Below are 14,806 nucleotides of genomic sequence, written 5' to 3'. Positions count from 1 at the left end.
AAAATATATAGAGAATGCTTACAACTAACAATAAAAAAAAATTTTTTTAATGGGTAAAAGAGGGACTTCCCTGGTGGTCCAGTGGTAAAGAATCTGCCTTCCAATGCAGGGGACATGAGTTCAATCCCTGGTTGGGGAACTAAGATCCCACATGCTGTGAGGCAACTAAGCCCTCAAACCACAACTACTGAGCCTGCACGCCTCAACTAGAGAGAGAAAACCCGCATGCCACAACTAGAGAGAAACCCGTGCACTGCAATGAAGAGCCCACACACCACAACAAAAAGATCCTGCATGCCACAATGAAGACCTGATGAAGTCAAAAATAATAATAATAATAAATAAATTTTAAAAATGGGTAGAAGAGCTGAATAGACATTTTTCCAAAGAAGACATACAGATGTCCAAAAGGCACTTGAAAAGATGGAAGACAGTATTTGTTAATAATGTTCATACTACCTAAAGTGATCTACAGACTCTATGCAATCCCTATCAAAATTCCAATAGCATTTTTCACAAAAATAGAAAAAACAATCCAAAAATTAATATAGAACAACAAGGGATCACCAAATAGCCTAAAGAATCTTGAGGGAAAAAAAGAAAAAAACAAAGCTGGAAGCATCACACCTCCTGCTTTCAAAATATATTACAAACCTACAATAATTAAAACAGTATGGTGCCAAACACAAAAATAAATGCAAAATGGCTTAAAGACTTAAATATAGGACATGACACTATAAATCTCCTAGAAGAGAACATAGTTGCAACAAAGATCTTGATCCTCGGGGTTATAGGGGGAAACATTTGTGGAACCACCGTGGCACAGTGAAGGGGTTCATGCAAATTTGACTTAAGCCTTACAAAGAAAGTAACTATCGACATGGGAGATGACATAAACAGTATCAATGTCTTTTCTTTTTTTTTTTTGGCTGCACCACTGAGCTTATAGGATCTTAGTTCCCCCAACCAGGGACTGAACCTGGGACCGTGGCAGTGAAAGCATGGAGTCCTAACCGCTGGACCGCCAGGGAATTCCCACCAATGTCTTCTTAGGTCACTCTCTCAAGGCAATAGAAATAAAAGCTAAAATAAACAAATGGGACCTAATCAAACTTACAAGTTTTGCACTGTAAAGGAAACCATAAACAAAATAAAAAGACAACCTACGGACTGGGAGAAAGTATTTGCAAATTATGTGACCCACAAATGCTTAATTTCCAAAATATACAAGCATCTCATACAACTCAACAACAAAAAAAAACATACAACCTGAACAAAAAATGGGCAGGAGACCTAAACAGACATTTCTCCAAAGAAGACATACAGATGGCTAACAGGCACATGAAAAGGTGTCCAACATAGCTAATTATTAGAGAAATGCAAATCAAAACTACAGTGAGGTACCACCTTGCACCAGTCAGAATGGCCATCATTAAAAAGTCTACAAATAACAAGTGCTGGAGAGGGTATGGAGAAAAGAGAACCCTCTTGCACTGTTGGTGGGAATGTAAATTGATACAGCCACTATGGAAAACAGTATGGAAGTTCCTCAAAAAACTAAAAATAGAGTTGCCATATAATCCAGCAATCCCTCTCCTGGGCATATATCCAGACAAAACTATAATTCAAAAAGATACTTGCACCCCTATGTTCATAGCAGCACTATTCACAATAGCCAAGACATGGAAACAACCTAAATGTTCATCAACAGACGAATGAATAAAGAAGATGTGGTACATTATTTCATTCATTTTTTATGGCTGATTAGTATTCCTTTTTATATACAAAGGAATAGTAATCAGCCATAAAAAATGAATGAAATAATGCCATTTGCAGCAACATGGATGGACCTAGAGATTATTATACTAAGCAAAGTAAGTCAGAAAGAGAAAGACAAATACCATATGCTAACACATATATATGGAATCTAAAAAAAAAAAAAAAGGTCATGAAGAACGGGAATAAAGACGCAGACCTACTAGAGAATGGACTTGAGGACACGGGGAGGGGGAAGGGTAAGCTGGGACAAAGTGAGAGAGTGGCATGGACATATATACACTACCAGATGTAAAACCGATAGCTAGTGGGAAGCAGCCGCATAGCACAGGGAGATCAGCTCGGTGCTTTGTGACCACCTAGAGGGATGGGATAGGGAGGATGAGAGGGAGGGAGATGCAAAAGGGAAGAGATATGGGGATATATGTATATGTATAACTGATTCACTTAGTTATAAAGCAGAAACTAACACACCATTGTAATGCAATTATACTCCAATAAGGATGTTTAAAAAAAAAAGAATGTATATATATATATGTATAACTGAATCACTTTGCTGTACAGCAGAAATTAACACAACATCGTAAATCAACTATCCTTCAATATTTTTGTTTGTTTGGCCGTGCGGTGCAGCATGCAGGATCTTAGTTACTCCAACCAGGAATCGAACCCGTGCCCCCTGCAGTGGAAGCACGGAGTCTTAACCATTGGACCTCCAGGGAAGTCCCTATGCTTCAATTTTAAAAATTAAATCTAAAAAATAATAATAAGTAAAAACAGACCATAGTCAGCAATTAATAACCGCCCCCCATGACCCACACTCATAGATTGAATAAAAAATAAATCACACAAGACACAGTAAGGATGAAGATAAATAAATAGGAGAGGGTATACCAGCCTAATGTCTCCTGAAGAAAAGACAATGTGGCTATACATACTTATATGAAACAAGATTGACACTATGGCAAAAAGAAATTATTAGGAATAACAGGAATATTGTGAAAAAAGGACCTATGCACCTGGAAAATATAAAAATCCTGACACATAACAATATAGCCCTAAATTACAAGACTTTAACTTATCCCCATGAGTAACTGATAAATCAAACAAATTTTTTTAAATAGTAAAAGTATAGAATATTTGAAAAAGATGCTTAATTAGGTAGACCCATTTAACAGCTAGAGGACCCTAAACTCTTAGAGAATCCTCACTATTTTCAAACACACATGGAGATTTTACAAATACTAGCCATATACCAGGCCAAGATACAAACCTTAATAAATGTTAATGGAATAATAGTACAGACAATACAATCTGTCCACAATGTAAAAAAAAAGAAAAGAAAAGAAATCAATAACAAAAAGAGAAAAACAAACACCAAAATGCTCAGAAATTTTAAAGCATACTTCTATACAGTGGATGGACCAAGTAGAAATCATATTGGATATTGAAAACGTTTAGAGCTGAATGATGAAATCATTACATCTCAATACTTAAAGGATACAAACTTCAGAGAGAAGTGCTTATATGAAAATAAGAAAACTGAAAATTAATGAGTTCAGCATCCAATACAGGAAAAATTTTTAAAATAATTACAGAGCAAGACTTTTTAAAAGGTCAAAGAAAGAGACCCGTGAGGGTCTCTGCCTCTGCTCTCAGCCAGGAGATTCCTAAGCTCGCCTTTACTAGTCAACCAAGAGTTTAACATTGTGTACAGTGAGACCACTCAGCATCCTTGTTTAGGGACCTAGGAAACAAAGTCTGGGCTCCTCAGCCTGGCATTCAAATAGCAGAAATGAGTGAAGCACAAAACAACAACAACAAACACACACACACACAAACAAAACAGTAGAGAGCTTCTAAGTTAGGGAACCAGAACGCTTCCACGTGCCAGGTCCCAAACTCCACGAAGGAGCCCCACAGGGGCTCCTTTGTTCAGGACCTCCCTCTGTGTATCCCTTCATCTGCCTGTTGATTTGTATCCTTTAATATTCTTTATAATAAACTGGTAACTGGTAACCTAGTGAGAGAAAAAAAAAGTAGAATCTATGAGACCAAAAACTCCTTTAAGAAGAAAAAAAAAAAATTGTTTAACTTCTTACAATATTTGTGACAAGCAGAATTCTGAAAATGATTCCCCATGACCCATACCTCCATATAATCCCCTTCCCTTAAGTGTGGGTGGGATGTATGAATAGGATGGCATTATCACTCCCTTGACTATGTTACATTCCATGACAAAGGGGATTTTGCAGATGTAATTAAGAGTCCCAAATCTCTTGATTTTTTGAGTTAATCATAAATGAGATTATCCTGGGAGGACCTGACCCAGTCAGACGAGCTCTGAAAAAGGGACTGGCCCTTCCAACAAAGGATTCGTGATCGGTCTAAACTCCTATAAACCAACAAGAAAAAAACCAAAAGGTATTAAAAGGCAGTTCACAGAGGAGGAAGGGGAATGGCCAATACACACATGAAATGCTCAACCCAGTAATCATTTGGAGAAAAGTAAATTAAACGAGATATTTCACACTCATCAGATTAGCAAAAGTTTATAATTGATAGGAACAAATATTGAAGGACAACACAGGAATCTTTATATACTGTGGGTGGGAGTATAAATTAGTTAAACTAATTTTGCAGAGCAATTTGGCAATTGAGTTCAAGTTGCACATATATTGCACATATATTGCACATATATTGCACATATATTGCACATATATTGCACATATATTGCAACCCAGCAATTCCACTTCTGGCAATCAACCCTAGAAAAATTCTCACAGCTGTACACAGGAGACAGCCCGACTAGAGTGTCAACTCCGTGAGAACAGGGCTTTTTTTTTTTTTCTGTTTTCTTTGCTGTATTCCCAGTAACTATACAGTTGACCCTTGAACAATGCAGCGTTTGGAGGAGCTGCCTCCTGGCAATGGAAAATCCGCCTGTAACTTTACAGCCGGCCCTCCGAATCCTCAGTTCCACATCTGCAGATTCAACCAACCCTGATCATGTACATATAGTACATATTTCCTGAAAAAAAATCCAAGTCAAGTGGCCCCGCAACACAATTCAAAGCCGTGTTGTTCAAGGGTCAACTGTAGTTAGTTGGTCCTCGATTAATACTTGTTGACTTGATTAATGAGTGACATGGTCGTATTGAGGAAGATTCCTCTGGTTCCACCTAGGAGCTGCGGACTAGAGGCAGAAGAGGAGGTAAGTAGTGATTTGGGTAGAAATTGACAGGGTCCATGATGGTGGAGACCGGGTCAGAGAGAGTAGTCATCCCTCCCCTGTTGCACCACTCCCTAATTCCCCAGTAAACTCATCTCCTTCATCCTCTGAGTATGGACATCGTGAGGGTCCCCTCTACCTCCACTCTCAGCTGGGAGATTCCCAAGCTCATCTTGACTAGTTAACCAAGAGTTAAACATTGTGTACAGTGAGACCCCTCAGCATCCTTGTTTAGGGACATAGGAAACAAAGTCTGGGCTCCTCAGCCCAGCATTCAAAGCCCTTGAATACCCAAATCCTTCCCCCTACATTTATTTTATTTTATTTTATTTTTTATTTTTTTAATTTTATTTATTTATTTTATGGCTGTGTTGGGTCTTCATTTCTGTGTGAGGGCTTTCTATAGTTGCGGCAAGTGGGGGCCACTCTTCATCGCGGTGCGCGGGCCTCTCATTATTGTGGCCTCTCTTGTTGCAGAGCACAGGCTCCAGACGCGCAGGCTCAGTAATTGTGGCTCACGGGCCTAGTTGCTCCGCGGCATGTGGGATCTTCCCGGACCAGGGCTCGAACCCGTGTCCCCTGCATTGGCAGGCAGATTCTCAACCACTGCGCCACCAGGGAAGCCCTATTTTATTTTTTAATTAATTTTTATTGGAGTATAGTTGCTTTACAATGTTGTGTTAGTTTCTACTGTACTGCAAAGTGAATCAGCTATACATATACATATATCCCCTCTTTTTTGGATTTCCTTCCCATTTAGATCACCACAGAGCACTGAGTAGAGTTCCCTGTGCTATACAGTAGGTTCTCATTAGTTATCCATTTTATACATAGTATCAATAGTGTATATATGTCAATCCCAATCTCCCAATTCATCCCACCCCCCCTTTCCCCCTTGGTATCCATACATTTGTTCTCTACATCTGTGTCTCTATCTCTGCTCTGCAAATAATGTTATCTATACCATTTTTCTAGATTCCACACATATGCACTAACATACAATATTCTTCTCTTTCTGAGTTACTTCACGCTGCATGACAGTCTCTAGGTCCATTCCCCCCTACGTTTAAATCCCCCTAGGGACCTGAGAGGTGATCAGCAAGTGATTTGGGCTGCTTCATCAGGCACCCTTCTCCATCTGTCTTTCACTCTCACCTCTGGGGTCTTCCACCTCCCGGAGTGTGCCTTTGACTGTCAGCTTGTGTGATAACTCCCTTCCTGATGTTTCCCTGTGTTTTTCTGATTTGTGCCCCTTCCTCCCCTTCTTCCCCCTTCTTTGAAGCTCCTGTACTTGTAGCCTTTCCTCGTCACCTGACTGTCATCTGTTCTGCTGAGATGGAACATCTGTGGTTGTTTGATTTCTTCCAAGTGTGCACTCCTCTCAATTTCTCCTTTGCGTATTCTTCTGCAATCCAGCCCCCATTGCTATACGTAGTGGAACTGCTTAATGGGTAGTTCTCACCCACACTGATGTGCTCCCAGAAGGAGGGGGGAGTTCCTCTCCTGCTCCACTCAAATCCCCAGTTCCTTAAGTCTGTCTTCACTTCATCAGCTCCCCTATCTCTGCTTTCAACCCCAGGCCAACTCTCCAAGTCTATGACTGAATAAGGAAGCTACATTCCCACTGCCCTTGACCCTTTACATGCCAGAGGGAGGGTGAAGGGACAATGAGGGGGAGTGTCTCTGAGTCCCCAGGGTTGTAATGGAGAAGGCTCTGGGGGGATGTGAGTGCGCTTTTCTTCAGGGAGCTCCCTGTGCCCAGGGGCGGAGGGGAAGGAGATAGTGCCACCTTGCATTCCCACAGGCAGATGTAGGAAAGGATGTAGGCTCAGGAAAGGATTTGGTGGACATGGGGGCAATTTATTCTCTCTCCCTTCTGTAAGAATCCAGGTATTAATGTTAGTGGGGTGGGTTTGGGATTCTCAGGTTCTAGAATGCAATGATTCAAACCCCTTCTAAAGCTTTCCTGGGGTGGCAAGGGGGTCTCAGAGCTGGGCTGTGCTTGGTGGGACTGGAAACCTCATTTCTCTCCACCCCTTCTCGCACCCTCACCTGCCGCTGACATAGAGGAAAGGTTCAGGACCGGGGCACAACTCAACTTCAGGGCTGTAAACTGACACTGCGCAAACCACCTCAGCCTCTTCTTTGGAATTCTCCCTCCCTTTTCATCCCTGCCTCACCCAGGGAGAGAATATCAGGGTACCTTTACCTGGGCTTTGGGAGCCCAGGAAGGATTAAGAACAGTTCTCAGGTACCAGCTGTTCACACTGTCAGGTGCTCTGCTAAGCCTGTGACATGCCTGAGTTCACTGAGTTCCCTCAACAACCCTTTGGTGCAGAGACCAACATCCCCATTTGTCAGACAAGGTCACTGAGGCTCAGAAAGGCGTGGTCCTTTATCTAGGACACCCAGAAAGGATGAGGCAGAGCTGGGATTCATGCCCAGGTCTGCCTCACTCCAGAGTCCACACCTCCATAACATCTACTGATTCACTAAACATTCCTTGAGCACTTATGAGTCAAGCAATGTGGACATAGTAGCAAACAGACATAAGTTCTGCTCTCTCGGGGTTTACTTTCTAGGAGGGCAGAGAGGCTGTAAATAGATAAACACATGTCAATTCTAATGTCAGGGAGTAGTGAGTGCCTCAGGGAATACAGCAGGTAACAGCTGCAGAGGAATGGAGGTGGCTCTTTCTGATAGAATGGTCAGAGCAGGCTTCTGTGAGGAGACTTTGAGCAGACACCTGAATGAAGTGAGGGAATGAGCCAAGCAGATGAGTCGGGAGAACAGAGAAGACAGTCTGTGGAGCTAAACCCAGCTTGCAGACTTTTTAAAATGTGTTTCACATGGTATCAGAAGAGGACTTTGAGTCAACCAAGTTCTTGTTCCATCACCAAATCCTCCCAATTTCTTTTTTTTTTAATTGAAGTATAGTTCGTTTACAATGTTGTGTTAGTTTCAGGTGTACAGCAAAGTGATTCAGCTATATATATTATATATATATTTATACATAAGGTATATATACTTTTTCAGATTCTTTTCCATTATAGGTTATTACAAAATATTGAATATAGTTCCTTGTTGTTTATCTATTTTATATATAGTTTGTGTGAATATGTTAATCCCAAACTCCTAATTTATCCCCCCCCCCCCACTTTCCCCTTTGGTAACCATAAGTTTGTTTTCTATGTCTGTGAGTCTATTTCTGCTTTGTAAAGAAGTTCATTTGTATCATTTTTTTAGATTCCACATATAAGTGATATCATATGGTATTTGTCTTTCTCTGTCTGACTTACTTCACTTAATATGATAATCTTTAAGTCCACCCATGTTGCTGCAAATGGTATTATTTCAATCTTTTTTATGGCTGAGTAATCGTCCACTGTATATATATATGTATACCACAATTGCTTTATCCATTCATCTCTCGATGGACATTTAGGTTGCTTCCATGTCTTGGCTATTGTCAATAGTGCTGCTATGAACATTGGGGTACACGTATCTGTTCGAATTAGAGTTTTCTCCGTATATATCCCCAGGAGTGGGATTGCTGGATCATATGGTAACTCTACTTTTAGTTTTTTAAGGAACCTCCATACTGTTTTTCATAGTGGCTGCACCAATTTACATTCCCACCAACAGTGTAGGAGGGTTCCTTTTTCCCCCCACCCATACCAGTACTTGTTATTTGTAGACTTTTTGACAGTGGCCATTCTGACTGGTGTGTTAACTACTCCCAATTTCTGATTCCTTTGAAAACCCGGAGCTGTGTCCTTTGGGGCTACTCCATCCTCCCTCCCCAGGCATAGCATCTAGTATGGCCCCTGTGCACAGCCCACCTACCCAGGTGCAGAGTGGTGCTGTCCAGGTACCAGGTTCTGAAGAAAAGTTCTCATGGAAAAAAAAATTTCTCATGGACAGTGCAGAGGAGCTTGGAGCCTTCAAAGAGTTCCCTTCCACTGTGGGATGGTGAGGCCAGCACTGGGACGTCTATCCCCAAACTCCCCCTATTCCTTGATACCCAACCTAGAGGTGCACTTGGGTGCTTAGAGAGCATGTAACCAAAACAAACAAATTTAAAACACAGTTCATTCATTTATTCAATATGCAGCTCATTTATTCAATAAGCAGCTCTAGTGCTAGGAATCACCCAGTAGGCTCTGGCAGTCATACTCTTGTCAAAGGCTGGCAACCATTCTGACTGGTCAGTGCCCATGCCAAACACTTGCAAAAACTTTTCCCACTGAAACTGTTATTCAGGCCCATCCTTTACCCCTCAGCTTCTCCCTCACTCTGCCCTTCAGTCTCCCTTCCCTGCAGCTCATGACTCCGTAGACTTGAGGCTCCTCAACAACTCCCCGAACTCTTCCTGCAACCTCTCCAGTGCCTCTTCTGCAGCAGGAGATCTTGCAGTCAGAACACAAGAAAGACAAAAACTGCTAAAAACTCTATTCTTTCATGGAATCCAGGATTTGGGCTAACATCTGACCACAGTTCTGGGGTTAGCAAAATTATTATATATTATAGAATTAGAAAGGGATAATGGGACTCAGGCTCCCTCAAACGCCTCCTTCACTGTGAGTATGTAGGATTACGACTCTATGCATTTGTCGAAACCCGTAGAACTGTACAGCACAAAGAGTGAATTTTATCATATGTAAATTTTAAAAATCCACCAGGATGTAGGGGAACTCAAAATGGAATACAAACTGTAACAACTGAACCTAACTGTATTACCAGTTATATACTCTATTTACCTAACTGCTTTACTTAAAAAGGGTGGGGATGAAAAGAACTAACTGAAGTAACTTTGGGAAAAAGAAACTTGACTGTATATTGTATGTCTAAAGACAAAAATAACTGTACACAAATACTGCACTCTAGTTACTAAATTTATTTCTCACTGGGTATGGGTTAGCAATTGTGAGACTATTTTATGTACATATGAAAGTTGAACAGATAAATAAATAGATTGTAAAAAAAAAAAAATGAGAGTCAAATTCTTGCTATCAAGGAAAGAATTTTCATGGGACTTCCCTGGTGGTGCAGTGGCTAAGAATCTGCCTGCCAATGCAGGGGACATGGGTTCGAGGCCTGGTCTGGGAAGATCCCACATGCTGTGGAGCAACTAAGCCCATGCACCACAACTACTGAGCCTGCGTGCCACAACTACTGAAGCCTGCACGCCTAGAGCCCGTGCTCTGCAACAAGAGAAGCCACCACTATGAGAAGCCTGTACACTTCTACAAAGAGTAGCCCCGGCTCGCCGCAACTAGAGAAAGCCCTCACACAGCAATGAAGACCCAACACAGCCAAAAATTAATTAATTAATTAATTTTTTTTAAAAAAAGAATTTTCAAATAGGGAAAGCTAGAATGGACCCTGTGTGTTAGATCGAAATCAGAGATATCAATATAAATTGTTTTTGAGAGAGAAAGAGAGAGAGCTCTCCAAGCTCTGTCCACTGAGAGGGCCAAATAAGCAAGGATATCCCACTAGCAATAAGCCCAGCTAATACCCAGATCTTGGTTTCTAAATACCATCTTCCAATAAAAGGAATCAGGACTCTTTAGAGAAGTGGTTGATTCCAGGGCTGGGACAGGGAAAATATAAAAACATTTATGGGAATTCCTTGGCTGTTCAGTGGTTAGGACTCTGTGCTTCCATTGCAGGGGCCATGGGTTTGATCCTTGGTCGGGGAACTAAGATTCCGCAAGCCGGAAGGCGCATATGTGGCTCAGATTCTGGTAGGTGAGCGAGCATAGTGGTGGAGAAAGAGCTAATTCTCTTCCGATTGCTATTTTCTCTATGGGATAAGAAATGGGACCACCAAGAGAGTGATGTGGAAGGAAAGGGTCATGGAGGTTTGAGGGAGCAGGAAAAAGTGTAACAGTTGGGGCTCAAGGAGAGGCTAATTAGAGATGAGGAAGGTTCAGCTGCCCTTGGTGTGTTTCAGTTTCTCCACCAGCGTTTCCCAACTGGGTTGGACTTTGCCCCCAAGCGGACATTAAATAATGACTGGGGTCATTTTTGATTTTTTACAGCTGGGCGGAGGTCTGCTACTGACATCTAGTGGGTAGAGACCAGAGATACTGCTAAACATCCTGCCACTCATAGGACAATCCCCCCACCCAAAAAGAATGATCTAGCCCAAATGTCAATAGTGCCAAGGTTAAGGAAACTCACAATACATCCCTCCCTACCCCATGTTCCCTCTGTAGCAGAAGAGCAAGTCACACCACCAGAAGAACTCAGAGCCCCTTAAAACTCCCCTTCTCATGAATCCCAAGTTCCCCAGTAAGGCAGTCCCATCAGGCCCCTCTCAACCCAGTTCTAGGGTCAGGGAAATGTCACTTACGGGGTTCAGGTAGATCCAGTACTGCTCCCTTCCCCCAGAAGTAGGGGTAGATGCCAAGGGAAACTAGAAATACATAATCCCGTAATCAAGCCTTCACCCCTCTTCCAGGACCTGCCCTAACCTGCCTTTCTGGGACTTAAATAATAGCATGGGCCCCATCTCCATCCCAATGTATTCCTGGGACTGGGGTGTCAAATCCCACAGAACCTCCAAGCACTTCCTCCCCGCCCCCATGGGAAAACTACCATCGTGTCTACCAACGGACCTGGGGGGGCACCAACACCTCCACCTGGCGTCCCAGCCCCAGAGAGGTCTGGGGCTCTCTCCCCCACCCTAACCTCCAGGAACTGGAGTCCTAGCCCAACTCCAGGTTTTTGCAATCTGCCCTTCTGACCTAGCAAGGAGTTGAGTAACTGTGGCCAGTTTCTGGGGCGGGAGCCAAGAGCAGACAGAGCTGGTGGGGAGCTTAAGAGAGCCTCGGAGGTGGAGGTGAGGCAGGAGGTAAATGCCTCCCCCCCCACCCCAGGGTAAAGCAATTGGAGATTTGTTCCCTGTGGACCAATACTCCAAGACAAGCATAGCAGGACAATCGAGGGAGGAGGCCGGGACCTACCCAGATAGAGTATAAGAGACCACATATTTCTCATTCTCTAAGTCAGGAGACCTCCCCGACTACACATGCACAGAAAAGCTCCTTGGAGGTCAAAAAGGGAGGGGGCGCCACCCCATAGTAAGTGATGCTAACTACCCACAGACCTCTTCGGTAGAATCCAGCTTGGCTAAGAGATGCACACGCACACATGGGAGGGTCCTGAGATAAACTGAATACAGACTCTGAGCCAGGCAAATCAAAATGATTGGCCAAAGGAAACCTGGAAGAAATGCCCCCTTATAAGTGATTTAAACTGCCACAAGGGCGTGACTCTCTCTCTGAGTCTGCCCATGTGTCTATCCACACGTACTGTACTTTTTTCTCCTAATAAATACTTTACTTGTTTCACTACTTTCCGTCTTTGTGGGAATTCTTTTCTGCAAAGCCGAAGGGCCAGGGGCCTTGTCACTGACCAGTGGTCTAATGGCTAGGATTCGGTGCTCTCACCACCACGACCCGACCACAATCACTGGCCGGGAGCTGAAACCCTGCTTCAAGCCGCTGCAAGGCCAAGGCCACCAGAGATCAGAGGTGTACGTGGGCAGTAGTGGGGGTACCATTCACGTCTGAGGTCCTTTCTCCTGAGGCTTCTGCCTGCCCCGCCCTTCTCCCAAATCCTCCTTCAACCTTAGCCTGGCTTCAGTCCTGTCCACTGCAGTCCAGCTCTTGGAGGTGTGAGAGACAGAAAGAAAAAGAGACAGGGAGCCACCCAGACAGTCAGGAGAAGATGGTGACTGAGAAAGATTACAGGGAGAAAGAAGCAGAGAGAAAGAGAAAGGGCACAAAGAGAATTAGAGATGGAATAGAGGGTGAAAGATAGAGACCCAGAGACACAAAGGGAGAGAGGATGAGAGAGACAGAGACATAAAAAGAGACAAAAAGTTTCAGAAGCAGAAGCAAAGAGACGCATACAGAATTTCAGAGACAAACTGCAAGAGACAGAAAAGGGGGAGAAGAGTTGTGAAAATGGGCCCCCAGAGAATGAGAAAACTTCTGCCCAGGACAGAGATCCTGCCCCCATCCTTGCCCCTTCATTTTGCCACAGCTCTGTAACCCCAAACCAGACCCAGAACCAGATCCAGGGTCCCCAGTGGCAAAAAATGGAGAAGACTTCACCCCAATCCAGGGCAGATGGACACCACTGGCCACAGTGAGAAGAGCTGAGGTGAGCCTATAGGAGGAGGAGGTGGGGTTCCCAAGGAACCCACTCAGGGCATCATTGCAGCTGGCTGTGAGCCCCGGCCCCATGCAAATAATGCAGGAAGACGGGAGGGATTAAAAGTCACTGGGAGAACTAGGAAAAAGGGGGGCAAGGTGGTGTGGACAGAGATGATTTAAAAGCAGCCCCTACCCCCAGACACATTCAGAGCCCCTGAGCACACATCTGGAGCAGCCACTGCCAGTCGGACCAGACCCTCCAGAACACACCTCAGCTGTCCCAACAGCTCAACAGGTAAAGGGCAGATCACAGAGGAGGGGGTAGCTCTCAAGAGAGGGGGTCACTGGCTCCATCTCCCTGTCTCTGAGATTGGCTGGGGTCTCCCTTGTCATCTCCTCTGTGGGCTCTCAGGGTCTCTGGGTCTGTCTCTCGGGGGCTCTCTCTGGGACTCTGTTGTTTCACTTACCAAAGTGTTTCAGAGCTCCGAGCCAGGACTGGGCACTGGACACTCTGTACTAATGCTTTACCCAGTCAGTGGCATCTCTCTCTGGAATGTGACCCCTGGGTTCAGGACACCTTTCTGTCTGTTTCTGCTTCTGCTCTGCCTCTGTCTCAAGTCTCTCTTGGTCTCTGTCTCTGAGTGTCTCTATCTAACATTCCCTGTCTGTCTGTCTCTCTCTCTCCCTCCATGTCTCTCTGTCTCTGTGTATCTCTCTTTTCTGTCTCTGTCACTCTCTTTTCCATCAGCCTCTGGGTTTGGCTCTGCCTCTTCCTCTCTCCGTCTGTCTCTCACCCTCTTCCTGTCTATCTTTCAGTGTCCATCTCTACGTCTCTCAGTAAGTATATATCTCCGTCTCTCCATCTCTCTCTTCTCTTTCTCTAGCTCTGTGTCTCTCTAGTTCTATCTCCTTTCTCTAGTCTCTCTCTGTCTGCCTCTCTGTGATTTTCTCTGTCTGGCTATTCCTGTGTCTTGATTTGTCTGTCTCTGTCCTGTGTGTCTCTGTCTCTCTTTATCACTATATCTGTGTGAGAGTCAGTCTCATGAAAGATGATAGATGATAAATGATAGATAGGGGACTTCCCTGGTGGCGCAGTGGTTGGGAATCCGCCTGCCAATGCAGGGGACACGGGTTCGAGCCCTGGTCCAGGAAGATCTCACATGCCGCAGAGCAGCTGAGCCCACCACAACTACTGAGCCTGCGCTCTAGAGCCCACGAGCCACAACTACTGAGACCACGTGCCACAACTGCTGAAGCCCATGCGCCTAGAGCCTGTGCTCCGCAACAAGAGAAGCCACCGCAATGAGAAGCCTGCGCACCGCAACAAAGAGTAGCCCCCGCTCGCCACAACTAGAGAAAAGCCCACACGCAGCAACGAAGACCCAACACAGCCATAAATAAATAAATAAATTTATTTTTAAAAAATGATAGATAGATGATAGATAGACATCCATAGATATTTGGATATCTCACTCTCATTTCTGTCTCATCATCTCCAATTGTACCTCTCTGGCTCTCTTAGTGTCTGTCTCTATCTCTCTTCTGTCCCTCTCCATCTGTCTTGATTTGTCTGTCTCTCTGTATTTTGACTACCTCATGCCCTTTTTCTCTCTCTCTCTCCCTTCCC

At 44.0% G+C, this 14,806-nt stretch overlaps 1 protein-coding gene across 1 annotated transcript in view; it reads left to right on the top strand.

Moving 5' to 3' along the window:
* The window catches only part of ACTMAP (actin maturation protease), a 345,587-nt gene that overhangs the window by 275,896 nt on the left and 54,885 nt on the right, over window positions 1–14,806 (top strand). The gene's annotated exons all lie outside the window — the stretch shown is intronic.

This window comes from Eubalaena glacialis, chromosome 18, assembly GCF_028564815.1.
Source record: "Eubalaena glacialis isolate mEubGla1 chromosome 18, mEubGla1.1.hap2.+ XY, whole genome shotgun sequence".
NCBI classification, from domain to species: Eukaryota; Metazoa; Chordata; class Mammalia; order Artiodactyla; family Balaenidae; genus Eubalaena; species Eubalaena glacialis.
The sequence above is the reverse complement of the archived record's forward strand: the minus strand, read 5'-3'. Positions and strand labels throughout refer to the sequence as shown.